At 42.0% G+C, this 21,642-nt stretch overlaps 1 protein-coding gene across 1 annotated transcript in view; it reads right to left on the bottom strand.

Annotated features, from left to right (window-relative positions):
* SCRG1 (stimulator of chondrogenesis 1) overlaps positions 1-21,642 on the bottom strand; it is a 78,264-nt gene that overhangs the window by 8,488 nt on the left and 48,134 nt on the right. The window contains exon 4 of the mRNA XM_083631431.1: positions 1,948-2,161. The gene's annotated coding sequence lies outside the window, so the exon portion shown is untranslated. The remainder of the gene's footprint in view (positions 1-1,947; positions 2,162-21,642) is intronic.

Raw genomic sequence — 21,642 nt, 5'->3', positions numbered from 1 at the left:
ACTTCTGGAGGGCTGAGTTTGGGGATGCCTGCTCTAAACAATATGATATGGTTTGTACTATAGACTTATTAAGGGAGCATTAATTGACACCACATTGGTACCTCGGAAGTCGAACAGAATCCGTTCCAGAAGTGTGTTCAACTTCCAAAACATTAGGAAACCAAGGCACCGCTTCCAGTTAGCTGCAGGACGTTCCTGCAGCCAAGCGGAAGCCGCTTTGGGTGTTTGGGTTCCAAAGAACATTCGCAAACTGGAACACTCACTTCTGGGTTTGTGGCATTCAGAAGCCAAAACGTTTGACTTGCAAGGCTTTCGTCAACCAAGGTACAACACAACTGCTTTAAATTGCTGAGTGTGATGGATGATACACTACTGAAATGATGTCTTCAAAAACACACTCCCTGTGCAGTGTTTTCAGGGCTCCTTTCTGTTCAAGGTTAGACTCCATCTGTTAGAAGAATTTGATCCTGTACAAAAGCAACCTAATTTCTCATATCAGATGTGCACCATAATCTAAGATAGGCAGTCTTAACAGATTTTGCCCTTTGTTACACATTCTCAGCATTTTAAATGTTTCAAAAGAGAGATCTGAATATATGCTTTGAGTTAACACACATTTATTAATGTATTTAAATATGTAGTTTTAGGAAATTGTTTTCAAAATCACAGATTAATGTGAAAATGGATTGTTGTGATGGATAAAAGCATGAGAAACAGACACGGAGAAGTTAGTCTATTCTTAGGGCTTTTTGGAATGACCCTGATAAGAAATGACAGCAAAGTAACAGAAGAAAAAGAAGTTGTTTTAGGAGAAGAATCCAACTTGCCTGTAAATTCCTTAATTGTGGGAATTTGGACAATGGATAACTGCCCTCTATTTTTCCAGTGTATTTTGCCTCCCATCTTACTGCCCAAGCTCCCTTGTCTCCCTCTCTGCTGGAGTACTAGTCTATGTTCAGAGGTGTATTTCATATCCTGAGTTTTAACTGTTTCATGTCAAAAAGGTTCTATTTCCCAGTAATAAGGGTGACTTGGACTGTGTGGATCAAATATCCACGTTCTAGCTACTATGGAAGCCCATTGACAATGCTGAAGTGCACATCTTGTCACTTGTGTCTTATTTTCAGGCTTCTCTAGTAAGTGAGGTGATGTGAATTACACCCATCTGTTTCCTTGGAATCAGAAAGGTGTGCTAATCATTTTTGGTACTGCTGTGGTTCAAGCAGGCAGGCTATCTCTCTCTCTCTCTCTCCTCTTTCCTCTCATGTGTGTGTGTCCACTTATGAATCAAAGAAAGAGAGTTTAAAAATACAGGGTATGCAATACTACAGAGCAGTGCTGGAAATTATTATTATGGAGCGAAGAATGGGTATGAAGCTGACAAATATGAATATCCATGTACATTCTGGTTTCTTTGGAGAAATTAAATGGGGGTTTAATGTAAAACAACAACCCTAGTGCCTCTAAAGAATCATGGAATTGATGGTCTGTTTTCACAAAGAGTCAATTCATGGAATCTTCTTGGTGGATTCACTGCTCTGCTCACCATCACACATAGCGGTACTGTCTGTCTTGGCAAACACATAATTTTCAGATATTCTAGTTCAATGAATGCATTTGTTGCTGACATTCCCTATTTTAAACACATCAAAATTTAATTTTTCCAGCACTGCTCTGTAGTATTGCATACCCTGTATTTTTAAGCTCTCTCTCTTGGATTCATAACAAAGAAAAGAGATTACCTTTCCTCAGCTACTTAGTCAAGGCTGTTAAGCAAATTAATACCTCTTCATATCCACCACCACCTGAGGTGCAGGTCACCTCCACCTTGGGATGTTTTCCGCTTGCCTGGGTTCAACGCACGTGGCTTTAGTTTTAGCTCTTAGAACCAACCCAGAGAAAACTAATTAACTAGGATCATTTGCATGGGGCAGGGAAGAGACATACCTTATTCGTTTGCTTCTTTTTCTTGCCTCCTTGCCAGTTGTTTCTTTTCAAATGTTGAAGCAAGCTAAAGGGAGATGCTGCAGGGAAGGAGGGCTGGAAGAAAATACCGGATAAATGCTCCTTTGTTTGTCCTGACTCTTGATTTCCCAGTGGTAGACTGTCGCCAAAGAGAGAACGGCAAGGAAGCTGGCAAAAGAGAAACGAAGAGCCCTCCCTTTCCAACAGAAAGCAATTGGTCTTACACATATAATTTCAAGCAAAATGTTATATATATATATATATATATATATATATATATATATATATATAAATTTTTTTACCAAAGACAGGAAGGGGAAATATATTGCAGTGTTCATCAGAGTTGGGCAGCATGAGCTGAGGTATGTTTACTCACAAGTAAGTCCACTGAGAGCCATGGTGCCCTTTAAGCAACCTTAGGCTACTTCATGCAATCATCTGTCAATGTGAGCAGACCACAGTGCCCTTGTGGGGCATATTGGGTGATATTCAGCTAAGTTTTACTCAAGAGTAGACTTACTAAGATTAGCCATGCCCATTAATTAGCCATGAATACAGCTTAATTGAATACCACCCATTACTTATGTTACTTGGCAAGATTTATATACAGTAAGGAAGCCTTGTGATGCAATAGGTCATTGCAACTGGTGGTTTTCCAGAAGGTTGGTGGTTTGAGCCCACCCAGGGATGGCTGTGGGCAGGGTTCCCTTCCAGGTCCCTTCCAACTCTGATTCTAACTTAAGTGCATTTAACTTGGTGCACATTCAGCTTTGTGGGTTTGGCAAAAATGTATTTATTTAAAATATAAAGGGGGTGGGGCTCCAGGAAAAATGGCTTTGGCCATCCCACCCACCACTGAACCAAATGGGTTTTTTACAATACACAAATTTGACTTTCGGTGCAAGCTCCAGAATGTAACCTGTAAGTTATGGGCTTAACCGTATTACTACTTCAGTAAAAAATATCGTAAGTCACTGGTTTTCAACTTGTGGGTCAGTAGCCACCCTACTGGGTCATTTGCCTGTTCACAACAGCAGCACTGCTACCATACAAATACGGTGTGTGTGTGTTAAGAAATGGGTCTCCAGATGTGGGTCTAGGTCTCAAAAGGTTGAAGACTACTGCTCTACCAAGTGGTTAAAGTAAAGCAATCTAAAATACTCATTAAAAAAAACTGGTAGTACCAATCATTAAAAATAAATAAAATAACCTAATAAATATGAATAAAACACAAATAATCCTAATAAAATTATATGTTAAAATTACAGATTATATGTGCTCACATGCTCTAAGGTAATCATTTGAACTCTGCATTTATCGATCCAGTCAGGAAGAAATGACACTGTTTTGGTCTCTGGAGAAAGCTGTCATGTTTGTCGTCGTTTCCCCACCACCACCACACCTGTCCATTTATTTTTATTTATTGCTTTTTAACTTTGATTCCAGCTGGTTACAAGGTTCCCATCTCCCCAAAATGTACAAATGCATAAAACTGCAAACAGACTATGAGTTGGCAGATGAAAGAGCAGTCAAGAATACTTAAAGGTACATCAAAAGCTGCCTGAGCTATTTACGAAGTATTGAAAGTAAAATAAATAAGAATATTTTCATCTAGCAACAAAAAGAAAGTGGCATCAGGCAAGCGGCTTGGAGCAAGTCCCTTCCATACCTGGGGTAGCTGAGCTCAAAATGGCTCTTCTCTACGGAGGCACTTGAAGAAGGCCATCAGCAGATAAACTATGAGCACAGAGAGGTAGTCATGGAAGATGGAGCTCCTTCAGGTGTTGTTGCTATTTATTTGATTTCTTACCCGTCCTTCACCAGGAGGTCCCTGAGCAGAATACACCAGCATAAAAGTAATTGGTTAAAGCAATTTACAATCCAAAGAAGAAGGTATTCCTAAAATATATACTATCTCAGGAGTCAAAGGCCATGTTAAAAAGGTACTTGGTTCCAATGGGGTTTAGAGCTTTAAAAGTACGCATCAGTCCTTTGAATTGGTTCTTTTAAAACTGCCAAGAAGGAATCCAAACTAACATGCCCAACTGTGTATGTTTGTTTCAAGTATGTTTATCTCACCCTTCACCAAATGGTCCTGGGACAGGACTGCATATGCATTAAAACCATAATTTGTGATGTTTTAAAAGCTTAAAGAAATAATGCATTACCATAACTGAAATCTCAGTGGAAATCTACATGGGAGCAGGAAGGGAATAAAACAAAGAAGGCGAATCTTCACTCATCAACGCCACACGCATCAATGAAATGACACGCCTCAGAGGAGAGGTTATTCCATAAGTGAGGGGCTCCCACCAAGAAGGCCCTTCAGGGCATCCACGAACCACAGCTCTCACTTGAGGCAGGCCCATAAGCAGGGTTCCCCTGCTGATCTAAATGTATGGGCAGGTTGGTAAAGGAAGAGGCTTTCTTTCAGATATTTGAGGCCCAACTCATTTATAATTTGGTCCAGAAGGTACTTGAATCAGGTCCAGAACAGAACTGGCAACCAGTTAACAAAGCATGGATAATTGTGACCAGGCTATCCCAGTCTAGGAAAAGCCATAGTTGTGAATAGATATTTTAGTCACTGAAGCAACATGGGCCTGAGGTTTCCTCCCCCTTGCTAGCAACCCTGTCCTGTGTCTTTCAAACAAAAGGGCAGAATAGCTACAGGATTTGATTCCAAATCTCTAATCAGGAGGCCATGCTTGGAGTAGAGTGCACAACCCCATCAGAAAGAAAGCTGTGAATGGGAAATATGCAGGAAGTGAGACTATAAGCATGTTGCAATGAGTTTCTTCATCTCCTGTCCTGTGCTTTTCGTCTTTCATAAGGCCTGTAAAGTGAAGAAGGGAAATATTTGACCTGCTGTCTTAGAGTATTTCTTTATTAGAAGGATTTCTAGCCCGCCCTTCATTGAGTGAGCAATGCCAAGGTTGGCATACATTAAAACAGAAGACAATGCATTTGTAGGTAAAACAACATCAGCAGGGCAGGTTAAACAATGAGTCAGAGCAGCAGACTGATGGGTATTAGTAAGAGGATATATGAATTATATTTGATCTTCTACAGACCCACTTGTGTGGGTTAACACAAAAGACAAACAGCTTGTGCCTGTTTTTAAAGCGCAGGGTTTGCACATAGAGGGCCCCAGTAGCAGAGTTTAAATCCTATTGTTAGGCAGATTTTATAGATGCATAGGAACAGGGTTTTAAACCACCTTTTTAATATCCCTGTCCAGGAAACACTGAAGCTGAATAACCAGTTGAAGCTGGTGAAAGGAACACTTAGCTACTCAAGCCCCCTGGGCCTCCAGTGACAATGAAGAAATCAGTAGCATCCCCATATTATGGGCCTCCTCCTTCGAGAGGAATGCAATCCCATCCAGAACAGGCCTTCTACCTAAGTTCCACACCAGGGCACGGTTTCTCCTTTGCCAGGTGTCAGTTTATTGGCCCTCATCCAGCTTCGCCCAGCATGGTCCACATTCTGCACAGCCTGATTTGATTCAGATGTCAACGAGAAAAAGAGCTAGGTGTCGCCAACATATTGATGGCACCCAACTCCAAACTACAGTGGTACCTTGGGTTACAGATGCTTCAGGTTACAGACTCCGCTAACCCATAAATAGTACCTCGGGTTAAGAACTTTGCTTCAGGATGAGAAGAGAAATCGTGCAGTAGCAGCAGGAGGCCCCATTAGCTAAAGTGGTACCTCAGATTAAGAACAGTTTCAGGTTAAGAACGGACCTCCAGAGCGAATTAAGTTCTTAACCCAAGGTACCACTGTACTGACAGTCTCACCTGTGACTTCATATAGATGTTCAATAGCACAGGGGACAAGATTAAACCCTCTAGTACCTTACAGCACAAGCACCACAAACCTGAACAACACAATTCTACCATCTGACCCTGAAGTTAGGAGTGGAACCATCATATCAGAGTGCCGCCAGTTCCCAAACTACAGAGCTGGTCCAGTAGGTGCTCAAGGTACCTTGCCCCCAAAATATGGAAAACAGCAAAAAAAACCTTTAGAACCATCTTTATGTATGTAACTACGGCGGCTAGAATTTTAGTAGCAAAAAACTGGAAATGTGACTCAATTCCCACAAAGCTTGACTGGCAAGTGAAGATGATAGAATACCTGGAACTTGCGAAAATGACTGGGAGAATAAGAGGAAACTCAAACCAGAAAGTGTGTAAAGAATGGATAACATTTAAAGAATATCTAAAACAATATTGTAAAAATGCAAATCTCCTGACAGGTCTAGATTGAATCTTGAGTATTAAGGAAAACTATAAATGTAGAAAATTTTCTGGATATGTAACAGATATAACAGGAAAGGCGTAAAGGTTAAGAATATGTAGAAAGCACAATGAGATGAATTGGAAGTCAAAAGTGTGTGTGGTGTTGGACGATATGTTGTTAGTTACTGTTTAGTTGTCACTGAGGTATTGTCTTGGGTTGTCTCTGTTGTTATATGTAAATTGTTTTGCAATAAAGTTTTTTTTTAAAGAAAAATATATATGGAAAATAGCATTTTTGTAGGACACCGTTCTGGGAAAATTAATTTTATTAGCTGCAATGAGGAAATGTAAAGGTAGGATATAGGTTGGATGGATGAAGACATGCACTTAAGAATTATTTCCATCGTTGCCTGTAGCATTGCAAAAGGTCCTGGGGTGACATTTAAGTCACCAGGAGCTGCAAAAAGTTTTAGATCACCACTAGCACAGGCAGAAGAGAAGAGGAATTGCCTGGTTTACTCTTACTATTGCCGCTTGAAGCTCACAATTTTAGGTTACCTGGCGCCACCTGGTGCTATAATGGAGCATAGATTGTGTGTTTTTAAATCGTTTGCACATCTTTTGACTCCGTCAGGAATTACTGCTTGTGTGAATTTGCTTGTAGCAGCTAAAGCAGGTGGGACACTTCTGCCAGCAGAATCACAAGCATGCCATTTGCTACCGGGCTCTGTTACCACATATTTTAAATTGATTTATGTGTGTTTCAGCTTCAGGGAAGCATGTAACAAGGGACACAACAAACTTACAATATGTATCTGCAAGGATCTTAGCTTCAGTATTTCCAAATAAACTTTTTAGACTTGTGTCATCAAAGATCTCTATTAAAGCATCATATATGCCACCAAGATAATATCTCAGTGGTTTCAAAACATTGCTCTGACTCTCACTCAGTGGCTTAAGTCTGATACATGGAAAGAATTTGCCAATGCAATCAATATTTCCCTGTTGATGCAGGTAAATAATTATAGGTCTGTTGAATTGAAATGAAGAAACTAGTTGCTTCCAGACAACACTTTTAATGTATGAATTACTTTAAAAAATGATAAAATTCTTCAAAATAGAAATAAAATTTAAATATTACCAGAGATGTGTAATATATAAGAAATACTACTCTGTATGAAACGGTGACCCTCATATGTCAGTCCTGCACCCCTATGAGGTCTACACCCAAGGTGGCTGCCTTGTTGCCTTGTGATAGTCCTGGTTCAGTGCTGATGACTTCATAGATATAGTGGAAGGGGACAATTATTTACTAATTCCAGTCCCATATGATCTGATATTGGCATCTTCCTTTGATGCTGTCATGCTACATTTTTGTTCCTGGGTCTTGTCAGTTCAGTTCTGCCACACCAGGTCTCTTCCGCTGCATTGAAGGGAAGAGTGAGGTGGAAGAAGCCAGAGTCTGCTATCATCTAGCTGTGTGGTATCTGATGCTCCTTTTGAGGATGAGTGGGGTGTGTGTGCAGTGGTAGCAATGTTCAACTGGGAAAACATGGGTTCAAATTCTAACTCAGCCATTGAAGCTCACTGGGTGAACTAGGGCCAGTCATGGGCTCTTAGCCTAACCTACCTCACAGGGTTGTTGTGAGAATATATTGGGGAAGAATGGGAGAACCATACAGGAAAGGTGGGTACAATATATATATATATATATATATATATATATATATATATATATATGCGCACACTGAGAGCCAGTATACTTCATGTGAGCAGCTGGACTTGCCTTGGTTCAAGTTCATTGGGTGACCTTGATCCCAGGCACTTTCGGTCTAACGTTGTTCAAAGGGCCTGTTGTCAGGATAAACACTGAGCAACTTGAGACAAAGGTGAAATATATAACTGTACATATCATTCTGAGCTGAGGCCATAAGAGTTGGCTTGGACAGGTCTGTATCCATCAGAATTAGTAGAAACTATTTTTGTTTCCTAGCAACTGAGGAAGAGACAAGTGGGATCACACAATATAAGATACAACCACTGTCACTCCGGCTTAATCTGTTGTTCTCGGAGATCAAGGTGTTAACCTACACAAGAATCATGCCAGACAATTTGGGCTTCTTCTTTTTAAAGAAACATCCCTTGCCATTCACTCACATAGCCAGAAGAGGTCACTAATGAACTCTCTAAATACCAGTGTAATTGCCCCCCCCCCCCGCCACAATAAATATATGCACTTGGAATCACTTTGAAAATGACCTGAAAATCGCTGCAGTACAAACCAATGGAACCTCTTATAACAGAACCAGCACCACACACATACACACAATTCCACACACAGAGACTCACAAATGCAATACAAACTGTCACATTTCTCAGTTTTGTCTTACTTGATGTGGCTATTTTTTGATTTACATAATGCCCACTGAATAACAATACCACAATGATGGAGATTATTCCCACCCTTTTTCAAGGAGTTCAGGGGATGTGCTTGCATATGGGAGAATACCTACAAACTTCAGAATGTGGGTTTAGGAGAAGCCTGGTTAGTACACACTGGTTAGTCACCCAGGATGCAAAATATCAAATACCAGTTGGCACCCGTGGCAGCTTTATCCACTCGTGAAGGAAGTGTTGAACCTCCTTTCCCCATGCACTGTGGTTCTGGTGAAAATGGGAACCCCCTCTATTATTAATTGTAAAAATTCCAATGGTGCATTAGTGTTATGTGTGGCTTGGTCTGGGCACTGAGAAAATGGCAGTTTTGCTATGTTCTGTAGCTGAAGTGTGATTCAGTCTAGGGGCTTCTTGCATTGTAGCTATATCCTTAGCCACTACAGTGGTCCCTCGGGTTACATACGCTTCAGGTTACATATACTTCAGGTTACAGACTCCGCTAACCCAGAAATAGTACCTTGGGTTAAGAACTTTGCTTCAGGATGCAAAGAAATCATGCTCCGGCGGCGCGGCGGCAGCAAGAGGCCCTATTAGCTAAAGTAGTGCTTCAGGTTAAGAACAGTTTCAGGTTAAGAACAGACCTCCGGAATGAATTAAGTTCTTAACCTGAGGTACCACTGTATATGGTATAACCTTCTTTCAAGAGGTGAAGAATGGCATTTTAGTTTCACAACCACCTTGTTGGGTGGGGTCACCTGAAACAAGCCCCAACCCCCCAAGACCTAGGTAAGCAAACAATTGAATCTGGGTTTTCCAAATACAAAAATGTTATCCCTACGATTTGGACTTTGTCTATGACTTCTGGGCACTGAAACAGTTCTACAAACTGGTTCTCAGTTTAATGTTGGCAGGAAGGAGAAGGGGGGCATGAATTACAGTAAGTAGTTACAGTATGAGCTCCAAATGATTTCCAGAAGTGCGTACCTGGGAGTTTCAATGCTTTGAAATTTCATTCTTAAATTAGTGCCCACCTCCATACCTTAATGCATGACACAACTTATGTTCCCCCCCTTGCATACTGTTTCTGCACTCTTAAAGTAGAACAGACTTATGTATAACTCCTTGAAGGTGTAGCAGTAAATGTGTTAGGAGGCCATTAAGCAGATCTTTGTTCCTTAAGATACTCAAGGTGTGTATTAACAGCCTTGTAAAACATGCCGTTTTGTGCACAAATACAACAGCCCTATGTCCCTTGGGTCTCAGGTTTTATCGTTTAGCCAAATAAAATGGGTAACTTTAAGACAAAAAGGCAAGGCTCTAAAAAAATAAATAAATCCAAAGGGGACGTTTTCCCATGTTTTTGTCAGTATAATTAAAATAATAATAAGAAGAGATGAGATTATGGAAGAAAGTCCAACAACTCTCCCAGCTCCCAGAGACCTCCTTCCTCTGTTCTTTATGGAACCACACAGTTGGAGGGGGCCTCAGAAACCATCAAGTCCAAGCTGCTACTCCATTCAGGAAACTGAAACCTGGGTGACATTTGCACCATACGTTTAAAGCATGATGAGACCACTTTAAACAGTCATGCCTTCCCCCAAAGAATTCTGGTAGCTGTAGTTTCTTAAGGGGTGCTGAGAGTTGTTAGGAGGCCCTCCGTCCCCTCATAGATCTAGAATTCTCAGAGTTCCCTGTGAAGAGGAATTGATTGTTAAGCCACTCTGGGAATTATAGTGGTGTGGAGGTTGGGACAGTGCAAACACACTGGTGGAGCCAATCCAGTGCCCCTGCTGGCGTGTTTGCACCACGACAACTTCACAGTCACCAGCCCGCTGCCCGTTTCCGTGCCAGTATGCTTCAGCAACTCAGCTGGATGGAGGTTAGGTGAATAGCATAGCTCCATCATGCCATCCACGGCTGGATGGGAGGCTCGTATGTTCTCAACACTTTACATGTGGATTCGTCTGACCTTTAAAAAAAGCACCCAAGGTGGGGCATTGAGTGAAGACAAGTAAGTGACCACAGTTCTCACTTGTGTGCTAACCTCCCTCCCCAACTCTCTCTCTCTCTCTCTCTCTCTCTCTCTCTCTCTCTCTCTCTCTCACACACACACACACACACACACACACAAACACCATCCAACCTCTTTTCAAGGCCAGGTTCTCTTTACTCCACATGGCAAGTGCTGGATTTAAGAGAAGGACAGGCTAACCTGGCTCCCACAGCACCATTGGCACAAATTGACAGAGGTCTTGGCTACTAGTTCATGCCTTTTATTTCATGGGGAATACTAAAGTAGATGACATCACTCTAAAGACATCATACTGCAGCAGTAAAAAAGAACTAATGGAAATGGATTGTAACACTGAGCCTTTGGTGCGTCTCTTCGAGGGGGAAGGCTCAAAAGCAGAGAAATGCTGGCTTGCCATTGAAGTCAATGGCAAAAACACTCACCGACTTAGATTAATGCGGGGCTGTTTGCAAACTCAGCTTGTAGGCCCCAATCCAGAAAAGCACTTAGGTGTTTGCTTAATTTTTGGCAGCTGACTAATATTATGAATCAATTGAATAATCAGAATGCATCTCCTGCTAAGAAATATATATTCTGATTTAACATGCTTTTGCATGGTGACTCCTCATCATGCAGGACCCCACCTGGTATCATTGCTCAGAGGAAGGTAAGACAGAAATATCCAAACCACTGCCCTTGTCCTCCACATTGCCCTAGAGCATCACCAGATCAGGCACTGAAAGGACTCACTCCTGCTAACAGAGCATGTGTCTGGTCAGATGGAGGAAAGAGAGTCACGTGTCTGCCCTCTATCAAACTTATTCCTCACAGTTTTGTACTGGGGCTGCAGTCAGACCCAAGTGGCTCCATGCTGAGGCCAGCAGCTTTATGCACCATTGTTTTCTTCATATACGTAGGCAGTTATTTAAAAAGTGGCAAGAGAGAATGGTACGATGTCCACTCCCGTAAGCTCAGCACCTGTGAATGCAAACAAGAAAGCAAGAAAACTTAAGGTAAGCTTGTTAGAGCTGCTTAGTAGATGGTGTATAAATTTAATAGTTAATAATAAATTAGTAGTAGTAGTTCTAAATTTGTTGGGTTGTTTTCAGTGGTGGCTTTGCATTAGTAGAAACCACTTCTGCTCACCCAAGTTGGGGCAACTGGTTTTTGGCGATTCCCACCCTAAAAAGCTGCTCCGGATTATTAGGGAGCCTTCCAGAACAGATGGAGATGTGGCACAGAAGTAAAGGCGATCAGTGAAAACTGGATGTCATGACTTGCATGGGGGCAAGGGCTTTCCACAAAGGCAAGGCTAGCATTTGGATGCCTGCAATTATTATTATTTTCTTAAATTAAAAACATAAGCAAAATAGAATTCCCTTATAAGTATCTCTAAATTAGCTTGCATATGGAGTTTGCTGAGAGTTGGAGAACAAAACAGCAGCTCTTTACCACTGGACCTAGGAAACACTGGAAACCTTATTATCTGCCTTAATAACACACACATTTTCTCCATATCAAAGGAGTTGCAACGTTTTTGGAACCCAATCTAAGACTGAATCGTGGCTTCTGGAAGGAAACAAGAAAAGTGAAAGTAGTATGGAAAATGTGAGAAGAATCTGAAACAGAATAACAGGGGATTATATGGACAAGAACATACAATTCCCCCAACCCACAAAAGCTCATCAGCCGCAAAGCAGCCAAACCAAATTTAAATCAAGCATGGTAAGAATTATGTCCATAGTTTCAGCCAAATGGAAAAGAGAGGGATGTTTTTATTAAGAGAGATATTTGCAAAGCTTCATCTGTATGTCCTAGTGGATAATAATGAGATGCAGACAGACATGTGTATATTGGAGAGATAGCTATAGCCATGTATATGATAAGGTGCAAGATATGCAATACTCACTGTCCATTATTTCACAGTCATCAGCATCTTAATATTTCTGAATAAATAGTCTGACCATGTTTCCTATTCCAATAACAGACAGACTTACTGCTAGAATATATTGCTCATTTCTCCTTGTCTATCTCATATTGTATTTCATTTTGCTGTATCATTCCCTCTAGTTCCAAGGTTGAGAGGCGAGTGCCAGTGGATATGTAGCCAAAATAGTGCCACAAGCACATGAAAGGGAGGTCTCAGAAGGCTCAGGAAAACCCAAAGGTTTCCTTTGTACAAGTACAAGCAAATAAAAAAACTTGTTGATCAACTGGATGGTCAGCTGGTTAGAGTGTTGATAATGCCAAGGTGGCAGGTATGTTCCCCGTATGGGACAGCTGCTTATTCCTGCATTGCAGGGGGTTCCACTAGATGATCCTTGGGGTCCCTGCCAACTCCACCATTCTATTATTGTAATGAACGGGCAATGGGGAGAGGATCCCAAAACAGCCCATCCTCCCTAGACTTTTTACATTCACTTCTTTCCCAGTTCTTGTGCGATTATTTTTAAATTATAAAATATCAACCTTTTATCTCACATTCTAATTTTCTCCAAAGCCCTCTCTTGTCCCCAGTGTCCTAGCACTAGGCTGTTTTTAAAAAATGCATATTTAGCCACTGTGAAATGGGGTCTATATTCCCAATGTCACTGTTACGTAAATTTCTTGTGTATAGAAAAAACAACCATCCAGGTATGTGTTCCAGCATAAATGGTCAGACACCAAGTTTATTATATTTGATTCAACATTTTTAAAAGCAGTCTAGTGATTGGACAATGGGGCCCTAATTATTTTAAAATTATTTTTGCCAAATACATTTCTCAGGGACTCCTCATTTGGAGACAAGCCTTTTATACTTCTCTTCCTCCTCCTCCTCCTAGTCAAAATAGACTTTTAAACAGCTTACAAAACATCTTACTTCTTTGTTGGGTGTTATTCTCTCCCTTGTTTAGTGTCAAGCTGTTAAACTAGGTTAACTGTTATTGCTTTATAGAATTTTGTGGATTTAGTATGTTGCTGTGAGCCACTTTGGGAGCAACTGTGGAGAAGTGGCATGCAAATAAATCAAAGAGAATGGAAGCTGGAGCTGTGGGGACATTTGGATTAGAAAGAAATTTGAAACAAGAGTTGGAATACCCCATAGGCTTTGCTTTTGCTTTTAAGTATGGAGGACTGGCTAGAAGCAACACCGATTCTGTTGGGCCGGAGCCCCTCCGAGACCTGGGGCTTAACATCAAGGTCTATCAAAGAGACCGGCAGAAAGGAACTGAGAGAGACATAAGGGCCTCGGACCTGAGATCTCCAGGCTAAATAAATAATATAAAGACTGATGGATATTGGTTGGGGACTGGAACCGGGAGAAGGGTGGGTGGAGGTTGGGAATCCAAAGGGTACATAAGGATAATTTGCATTGCTTTGTTTGTTTTATATTTTGTTAGTGGTAAGGAAATTGGGTAAACCGTGGAAGGGAAATTTTGGTCGACCTTAGGAAAAAGGTTCAAGAATAAATTAATGAGGTATAAGTATTGATGTGTAATTTTAATAAGGTGAAATTGGTTTTTTTTTCTTTTTTTTTTTTAAACTAAGTGAGAATAAGGCTGTTAAAAATAAATGGAGGAAATGGAAAAAAGAAGTAAAGTAAAATAACAGTATGTTAGAATAAATGTTTAAGTTAAGGTGAAGAAATAAGTTAAGGACTTGCTGAATTGACAATTTAAATTGGAATACAAGAAGGGGAGGTGTGAGGTGGTCTGAGAAACAAGGTTGAGGAAAATAAGTATCAGAAACTGTATGTGTTTTTTCTATTTTTTTTGTTTAGTTTCGAATATTTTGTTTATTTTTTTTTGTTTTTGTTTGTTGTGTGTTTTTTGAAAATACCAATAAATATTTAATTAAAAAAAAAAAAAAGAGAATGATGATGAAAACCAGTTGCACTACAATGTTCAAATAATTACAGCATAATTAAAAAATGTGCCACAATTAAAGCACACAATAAATTAATCCCAAATTGATACATTAAAATATAAAGGTCTGTAATTATAATATCAAAAAAACAACAAAAAACAACAACAACCCAATCGCATGGGGGTCATGTTTGTGTGGGGCCTACTCATCCTTGTGAGAACCATGTCAGGCTTTCCCCTAACAGGTTCAACATGGCCGCCATCAGCTGGGCAGAGGTTGGCCTACCTACTTTGGTTCTAAAATGTAGAAGTTGTTGATGCCCTCAAAGCTGCTCCATGATGTGCCCTCCTTGCCCTGCCTGTGTCACTCCTCCTCTCCTGTTTTGCCAGGACCTGTGTCTTAAAGCAGAACAAGTGAGCGTGACAGCTTGTAACTTTTCAAACAGCTAATCGTTGGTTGCATAAAAGAGATAATTTCACTCACTTGACATCTCCCCGAAGACAGATTATTAAAGACAGATTAAGAGGTTGCTGCGAGCATGAGCTTTCGTTTCATGAGGCACCAGCCCTCTCTGCATTCTCCCCGAGTTGGATTCTATTGCAGGGCATTTCTGCCAAGCTTTAATTAGCAGCTGATTTCCAAAGCATCTTAAACTTTAATCAGATTATATAGTTCCCATTGAATTTAGGGGATATAGATGTCTGCTTCCCTGACAGTTCAGTTGGATCCCTGCCTGTTTCTATTTATAGGGCATTTTTATGTGGAGCTGCTTTATTTCTATGGCTGTGCCCTTGTCGTGTTTCGACAAGAGGGAGCTCTTTCTACAGCAGGATTTTGTGCTGCATTTCCTCTCCTGGCATTGCATAGTACAGCAATAGGAAGAGAGTAAGTTGCCTTATGGGACGTGGGTGGCGCTGTGGGTTAAACCACAGAGCCTAGGACTTGCCAATCAGAAGGTTGGTGGTTCGAATCCCTGCGACGGGGTGAGCTCCCGTTGCTTGGTCCCTGCTCCTGCCCACCTAGCAGTTCAAAAGCACATCAAAGTGCAAGTAGATAAATAGGTACCGCTCCAGCGGGAAGGTAAACGGTGTTTCTGTGCGCTGCTCTGGTTCGCCAGAAGTGGCTTGGTCATGCTGGCCACATGACCTGGAAGCTGTACACCAGCTCCCTCGGCCAATATAGTGAGATGAGCGCCGCAACCCCAGAGTTGGTCACGACTGGACTTAATGGTCAGGGGTCCCTTTACCTTTTTAAGTTGCCTTATACCAGGTCTGATCAATGGTCCATCTAGTTCACAGCTCTGCAACTGATGTTTCCCCAAGGATAAGTGTGCCATTTTAGGGCATCTCCAGACTGGTGTATTCTCGAACAAGTCATTGACTTAATAATAGTACATTGGTGGTGGATTTATACTGAACCGTCCACATATTATTCTGTTTGGATTTTTTGCTCTGCAATGCTTAGTCTTACGACATTATCACCATCTGGAGGGGCACTCTTGCACTATAGCACAACGAAAGCAGGACAACTGCCCGCCCTGGAACATTTGTGCTATAAAAAGCGACAGGATTTCAGTTGCAAGCTACAGGTTATGCAGCAATTGGAAATGAAACAGTTTAGCTCCCCCCCCCCGCCATATGTTTGCAGGTACAAACACTATTGAAAGCAGGATCACATATCACCATCCCAATACCATCATGAGCACAAACCATCATGTTCAATACAACAGGTCATCTGGAGGGGCTGCCTTTTCGTTCTCTATAGAGAAATTGGCAACTGTGCTTCCAATCTCTGGACTAATGATGAGTGCAAAAGCTGGATAGGAAGGACAATTTATTTCAGAAGATGACATTTTGTTTTGTTCATAGTGTCCAAAATGATGAAACTTCTTAAGGACCTTGATTTCAGGTTTTGCTACGTCTTTTTCTTGTAACTATATCTATGCCCTTTGCAGGCGACTTGCAAAATGCTTGGCCAGCAACTTACAAAGTGCATGGCCAGTAACACACCAAGTTCCCCTTCCCCTTGTTGAATTCTATTTCCCTTTCTCCCTTCCTATGTGCCCTCGTTTTTGTTGATTGAAAGGCCTAATGAAATTGAGCTTGGTGGCAGGGAACCTAATTGTGTTGTGATAGGTGCACTAATGGGAGGATGTGTTTGATCAAGAACACCTCTCCTTTATGAATGAGTATATTTCCCTGGCTGCCCACTTCATGGGTTGACATTCTATTAAAAAGGAAGTTGAGAAGACTTTGGGCCAGGGAGACCTTTCATTGCATGTTAGTCCTACCACGATTGCCGTTGTTGATTCCGGTTTGCAGTAAATCATCTTTCAGTTCATTATTCACTTTTCCCATACCACCCACTCTGTTTCGGGTCAGGCTCCATTTTCCTTTACCTATTGTTCTGTATCTTTCCTAAGCCTGCTCTGTTAACTGCAGAACTCTACCGCCGGCAGGGAGGGTGAGGAAATGGCTCCCTCAAGAGCAATTTATCATGGTCATAAATGTTGTACATTTTACTAGGAGGCCATCAAAGGTCACCAACAAGTGGAAACAAACCAAACATTCCCTGTATTTGGTATTGCTACATCATATATTGTGTGTACACACACACACACACACACACACACACACTGACAAACACAGCAGAGAGTGAGATCCCTGCAGGAAGAATCAGAAATACTTTTGATTCTTCTGTGCAAATCAAAATGTGTAACTACTTGTACTATTGGTTTCTCCTTCTTTTAATGCAGTGGCTGTTTTCTACTTTTCTTCTTGTGATCTATTAGTTTTAGTCACTTGGTTTGGGCAAAACTGGTGCCAGCCAAATACCAAAAGGTTCTCAGCCTCACATGCTGCCTTTTCTCAGCTGCCTGTCACGTTCCTGTTTATACCTAGCAGGAACAACTGCAGCTCCTCTAATTCATCCCAGAGTCTTTGGGTTTCAGGAATGATCCGTGCCTAGCAGTGCTTTGGTCCAGTGAAGTTCACAAAGCATGTGCTGGATGGTACAACGCCCTGTAGTTCTTTCCAGTTCTTGCTCCATCCCAGGACATTTCCCTGGTGTCATAAATTGTAGAGGAACTTCTGGCTGTTTGAAACACCCCAGATGACTAAAGAGAGCCAGACACAACTTTTTACATTATCTACTATCCACGCAACTTTCATTTCATTTCATATAGCATTTAGTAAGACATGGATCTCATTCATTCCCAATATTTATATTCACCACACTCACACTACTGGTGAGTACAAATATTTGGAGAGTCTTAGATTAAAAGATCTAGAGAACCTTTCAGACAACCCTTTTTGGAGAAAGACTGGGAGACCACCGTATACACACCTCTGGGGGCGAGTGATGGTTCTGAAATAATGCAATGGCATCCTTTTCTTATATACCTTCCTTGCTTATCACCTCTTCTTCCTTATTTGGAATTCTAATTCATTCTCAAACTTCACCTGATGACCAATGCCATGCTGACCTTTAGGACTAGCCAAATTAGTGTGCTGTTTTGAAGTTGGTATCAGAATCCTCCAACATTTGGAGGCGGGGGAAAGTTCCTAGTCTTGTTTCTACAGCTGTTCTCTAGATACACAGGAGCGTTCAGATCCCTCTCCCTTTTAGAAACATTGCTTCCTTCAGCTTTTGAGGGCTGCGTGCCCAGTGCTTTTTTCCAGAGGACACTCAAGGGTGTGCAATACCGGCACCTCTTTTTTGTTGTTAAAAAGTGTGATGCTTACTGTAACAACTTCATTGTGAGTACTGGCACCTATTTTTCTAGGGGGGGAAAGGCACTGTGCATGCCTTATTATATTCCATTCACATCATACCAGTTGCTGGAAACTGCAGGAGGGGAGAATGCTCTTGTGTTCGAATCCTGCCTGCTTTCCCACAGGCAACTGGTTGGCCACTGTGGGAAGAGAATGCTGGCTGAGGTGGGTCATTGGGTTGACCCAGCAAGCTCTTATGTTCTTATTGTAACACCAACTGAAGCTTTTCAAGGCAACTTGATCTGCTCAATAAACTCTGGCATTGGGTTTTGTTTTGTTTTTCAGCTGGAACCTCCATTGATACCAAAACGGAGGGAGCTCAGACCAGAACTGAATCCCAAGAATTTCCAAACAGGAGCTCAGGATATATGGCAAATTAGCACCAGGTTTCTTGGGTTTTTGGAAGGGGGCCGGCGGGAATGTGCTTTAAGCATATGGTGTGTATTCAGCCTTTGCTCCTTTGAAAGTGCTGTAGCTAGACTTGGACCTTGGTGCTGAGGTCCAGGTCACCACTGCCTAGGGACTCTCACATGGCTACCCAAAGAGATGCAGATTATGAAGGCAGTGGCAAACAGGACCACACCCCCCCATCAGCACCTAGACTGGCATGGGCATGATGTGTGACACAGGGCCTGGCTCTTGCTGCTACGGGATCCTTTCTTTCTTCGTATTTTCAAGAATACTTTATAGTCAGGCAGAATACACACACACACACACATACACACACACTGCTTCTCCACAACAAAGCGATACTTGCCAAGTAAAATGTGTTTGGTGTCAGGATAGCAGCAGTGCTATGGTTTAAGTGAGTGTAAAATGCTCAGAGTACATGCTCAGAGTATTTCTTTCTTTTTCTTATTGGGGTGGTTAACTGTTTTTTGTTTGTTGCTCTAATATAGCAAGAATGTAGAAGCAGTTGTAAAGCACGGAAGTGTAGTGGGGGAGAGAGAAAAGGCTAACTGTGTGCTTTGGAACTGAATTAATACATAATACACATGGTCATCTAAAACCCACTCACCCCACGGCAAGGCCAGTAAGTCCAGGGTCTAAAATTAACTAGCTGCACCATTGCCAGTTAAACTAATGGGACAAGCTAACCATGACTAATTTAGCCTGGATTCAATCCACTGAAGATTCCCTCCCCCCAGATAATTAACTGTCTGGTTTCTAACCTATTTAGCCAATTAACTCACTTAATACCTTTTTGAAAAAATGTGCATATTGCAAAACCACACTGAAGGTCTGTCTTTGAGGATCCTGAAGGAATACGCAAGATAATTTCATAACCAGAAACTGCCATTCACTGCTAGAAGGAAAAGTCATCTTTAATCATTCATTTTTCATAACACTTGGAAAGATGGACTGTTGCCAATAATAGCAACATACCAAAATGGCTATAATAGCAACATACCAAACCAAATGATTCTGAACGTTCAAATTAAAGGGTTACCAAAACTGTATCTACTGTATTTTTACAGATGGGGGGGGGGGGGTTCTTACTGGTGCTCTTTGGGACTGGTAAGGCAGAAGAGAACCAGTGTGGTTAGAGTGTTGGACTTGGACCCGGGAGCCCAGGGTTCAAATCTCCACTTGGCCATGAGAATGTCCTCAAGAAGTCCTCAAGAAGGGAAGCACATTGCCTGCACTTTGGGGGGCGGGATGTGACTTTCTAAGCTTTGCTGTTAGCTTTTGTTTGAACAGGCCAGGGGATCTCCTAGTCCACCATCCTGTTCCCACACTGGCCATGTGTGCAGGAAGACGGGTCGGGAGGAAGCACCATGAGAATAGAAACAAAGAGGAGGAAAAGGTCCAGTGCTTACAGGTTCAAGACAAGACTCCTCCTGCAGGAGCTTGAAAAGATCGAAGGGGCTCTACATTAGGGTTATCAGATGTCCCCGGTTCCTGGGGACAGTCCCCGGATTTGCATATCTGTCCCCAGACAAATTCTGTCCCCGGAGTGTCCCCAGATTTGCAAATCTGTCCCCAGGAAACGTGGCAGCAGCACGTTTGGCTCTGGCTGGCTTCAGGAGCTGCTCGCTGCCGTGGTGCCCGCCATTTTTCCGTTCTGGAAGTCCCCATATAATGTATCTTGTGTGCAGTTTTTCTGCCGGGCAAGGTGCAAAGCAGTTCTTTCACATCCTGTGAAACATAAATGTGCAGTTTTTAAAAAACTAGGCTACGGCGCGCCACTCGCCTGCGACTCCCAAGCCTCCCCCAATCTCCTGCCCCCTCCCCCCTTTGTTTGGACAAATCAGGGGAGGCTCGGGAGTCATGGGCGGGCGGCCATTGCCCAGTTTTTTAAAAACTCTGTGCATTTATGTTTCACAGGGTGTGAAAAGGGCTTTGCACCTTGCCTGGCAGAGAAACCGTGTGCCTTGCGCCCCCTTCTGGGCAATGGCCACCCGCCCACGACTCCTGAGCCTCCCCCAATCTGTCAAAACAAAGGGGGAAGGCTCAGGAGTCACGGGTGGGCAGGACGCCGTTGCCCAGTTTTTAAAAAACTCTGTGCGTTTATGTTTCACAGGGTGCGAAAGAAGGGCTTTGCACCTTTATACAGTATGCATGTGTGCTTGGGACCAGGGTCTTTTGCCACACCATCCCCACTACTGACTCCCTGTTGCTACTCAGCTTTAAAATAATAATAATAAAAAATAGTGTCCCCGGATTCATTTGAAAAAATCTAGTAACCATACTCTACATTCAGAAACAACAGATCTGGGGGGATGGGACCCACCTTTAAACAAGTTAATAAGGCACATTTTTATTCTCCCCACATCTCTGGAAGAAGAGTGCTGCTGGATCTGACCAAAGTCCCATCTAGATCAGCAACCTGCTCCATTTGTGGCCAACCAGGTCCTCCTGGCATTGGCTGATCCTCCTGAGATTGAACAAGAGCAAGGACCTCATCTCCCTCCCTCCTAATTTCACTGAAGGTGGAAGGAGTTGTGCTGTGAGTACCAGTGAAGTAGCAAGTTTCTGTTTCATTCATTACCACTTACTTGGGGGTGTACATGCAGGTACATCTAGGAGGGCAGATTCCTTGGGTGTAGGGATTGGCAAATTCACCCACCCATTAAGGCTTCTCCTTTTTCCAATCTTAAATCAGTTCTCCACATTTATACATCAGTTTGCGGTGGTCGTTGTGTTTGGGTTTTTTTAAAGTCCTAATGAAAATTCATAAACACATTGTATGCAATGCTTAATATACACATTTTAAAGCAATTTTTCCTAATATAACACATTTGACATGCTGTTTTCATGAATATATTCATTTTTATGCTCACCGTACCCTGGTATATGCATGGTTGGACTTGTACACATTATTTGGCTGGAGGAAATTCAGAAAAGCATGAATTTTCAAGGAAGGTTGCATTGTTTCAGAAGGTGCAAATTAGGTAGGTTG

The sequence above is a fragment of the Podarcis filfolensis genome (genome assembly GCF_964270895.1).
Source record: "Podarcis filfolensis genome assembly, chromosome: 9".
Taxonomy (NCBI): domain Eukaryota; kingdom Metazoa; phylum Chordata; class Lepidosauria; order Squamata; family Lacertidae; genus Podarcis; species Podarcis filfolensis.
This window is presented reverse-complemented; position numbering and strand designations above follow the sequence as displayed.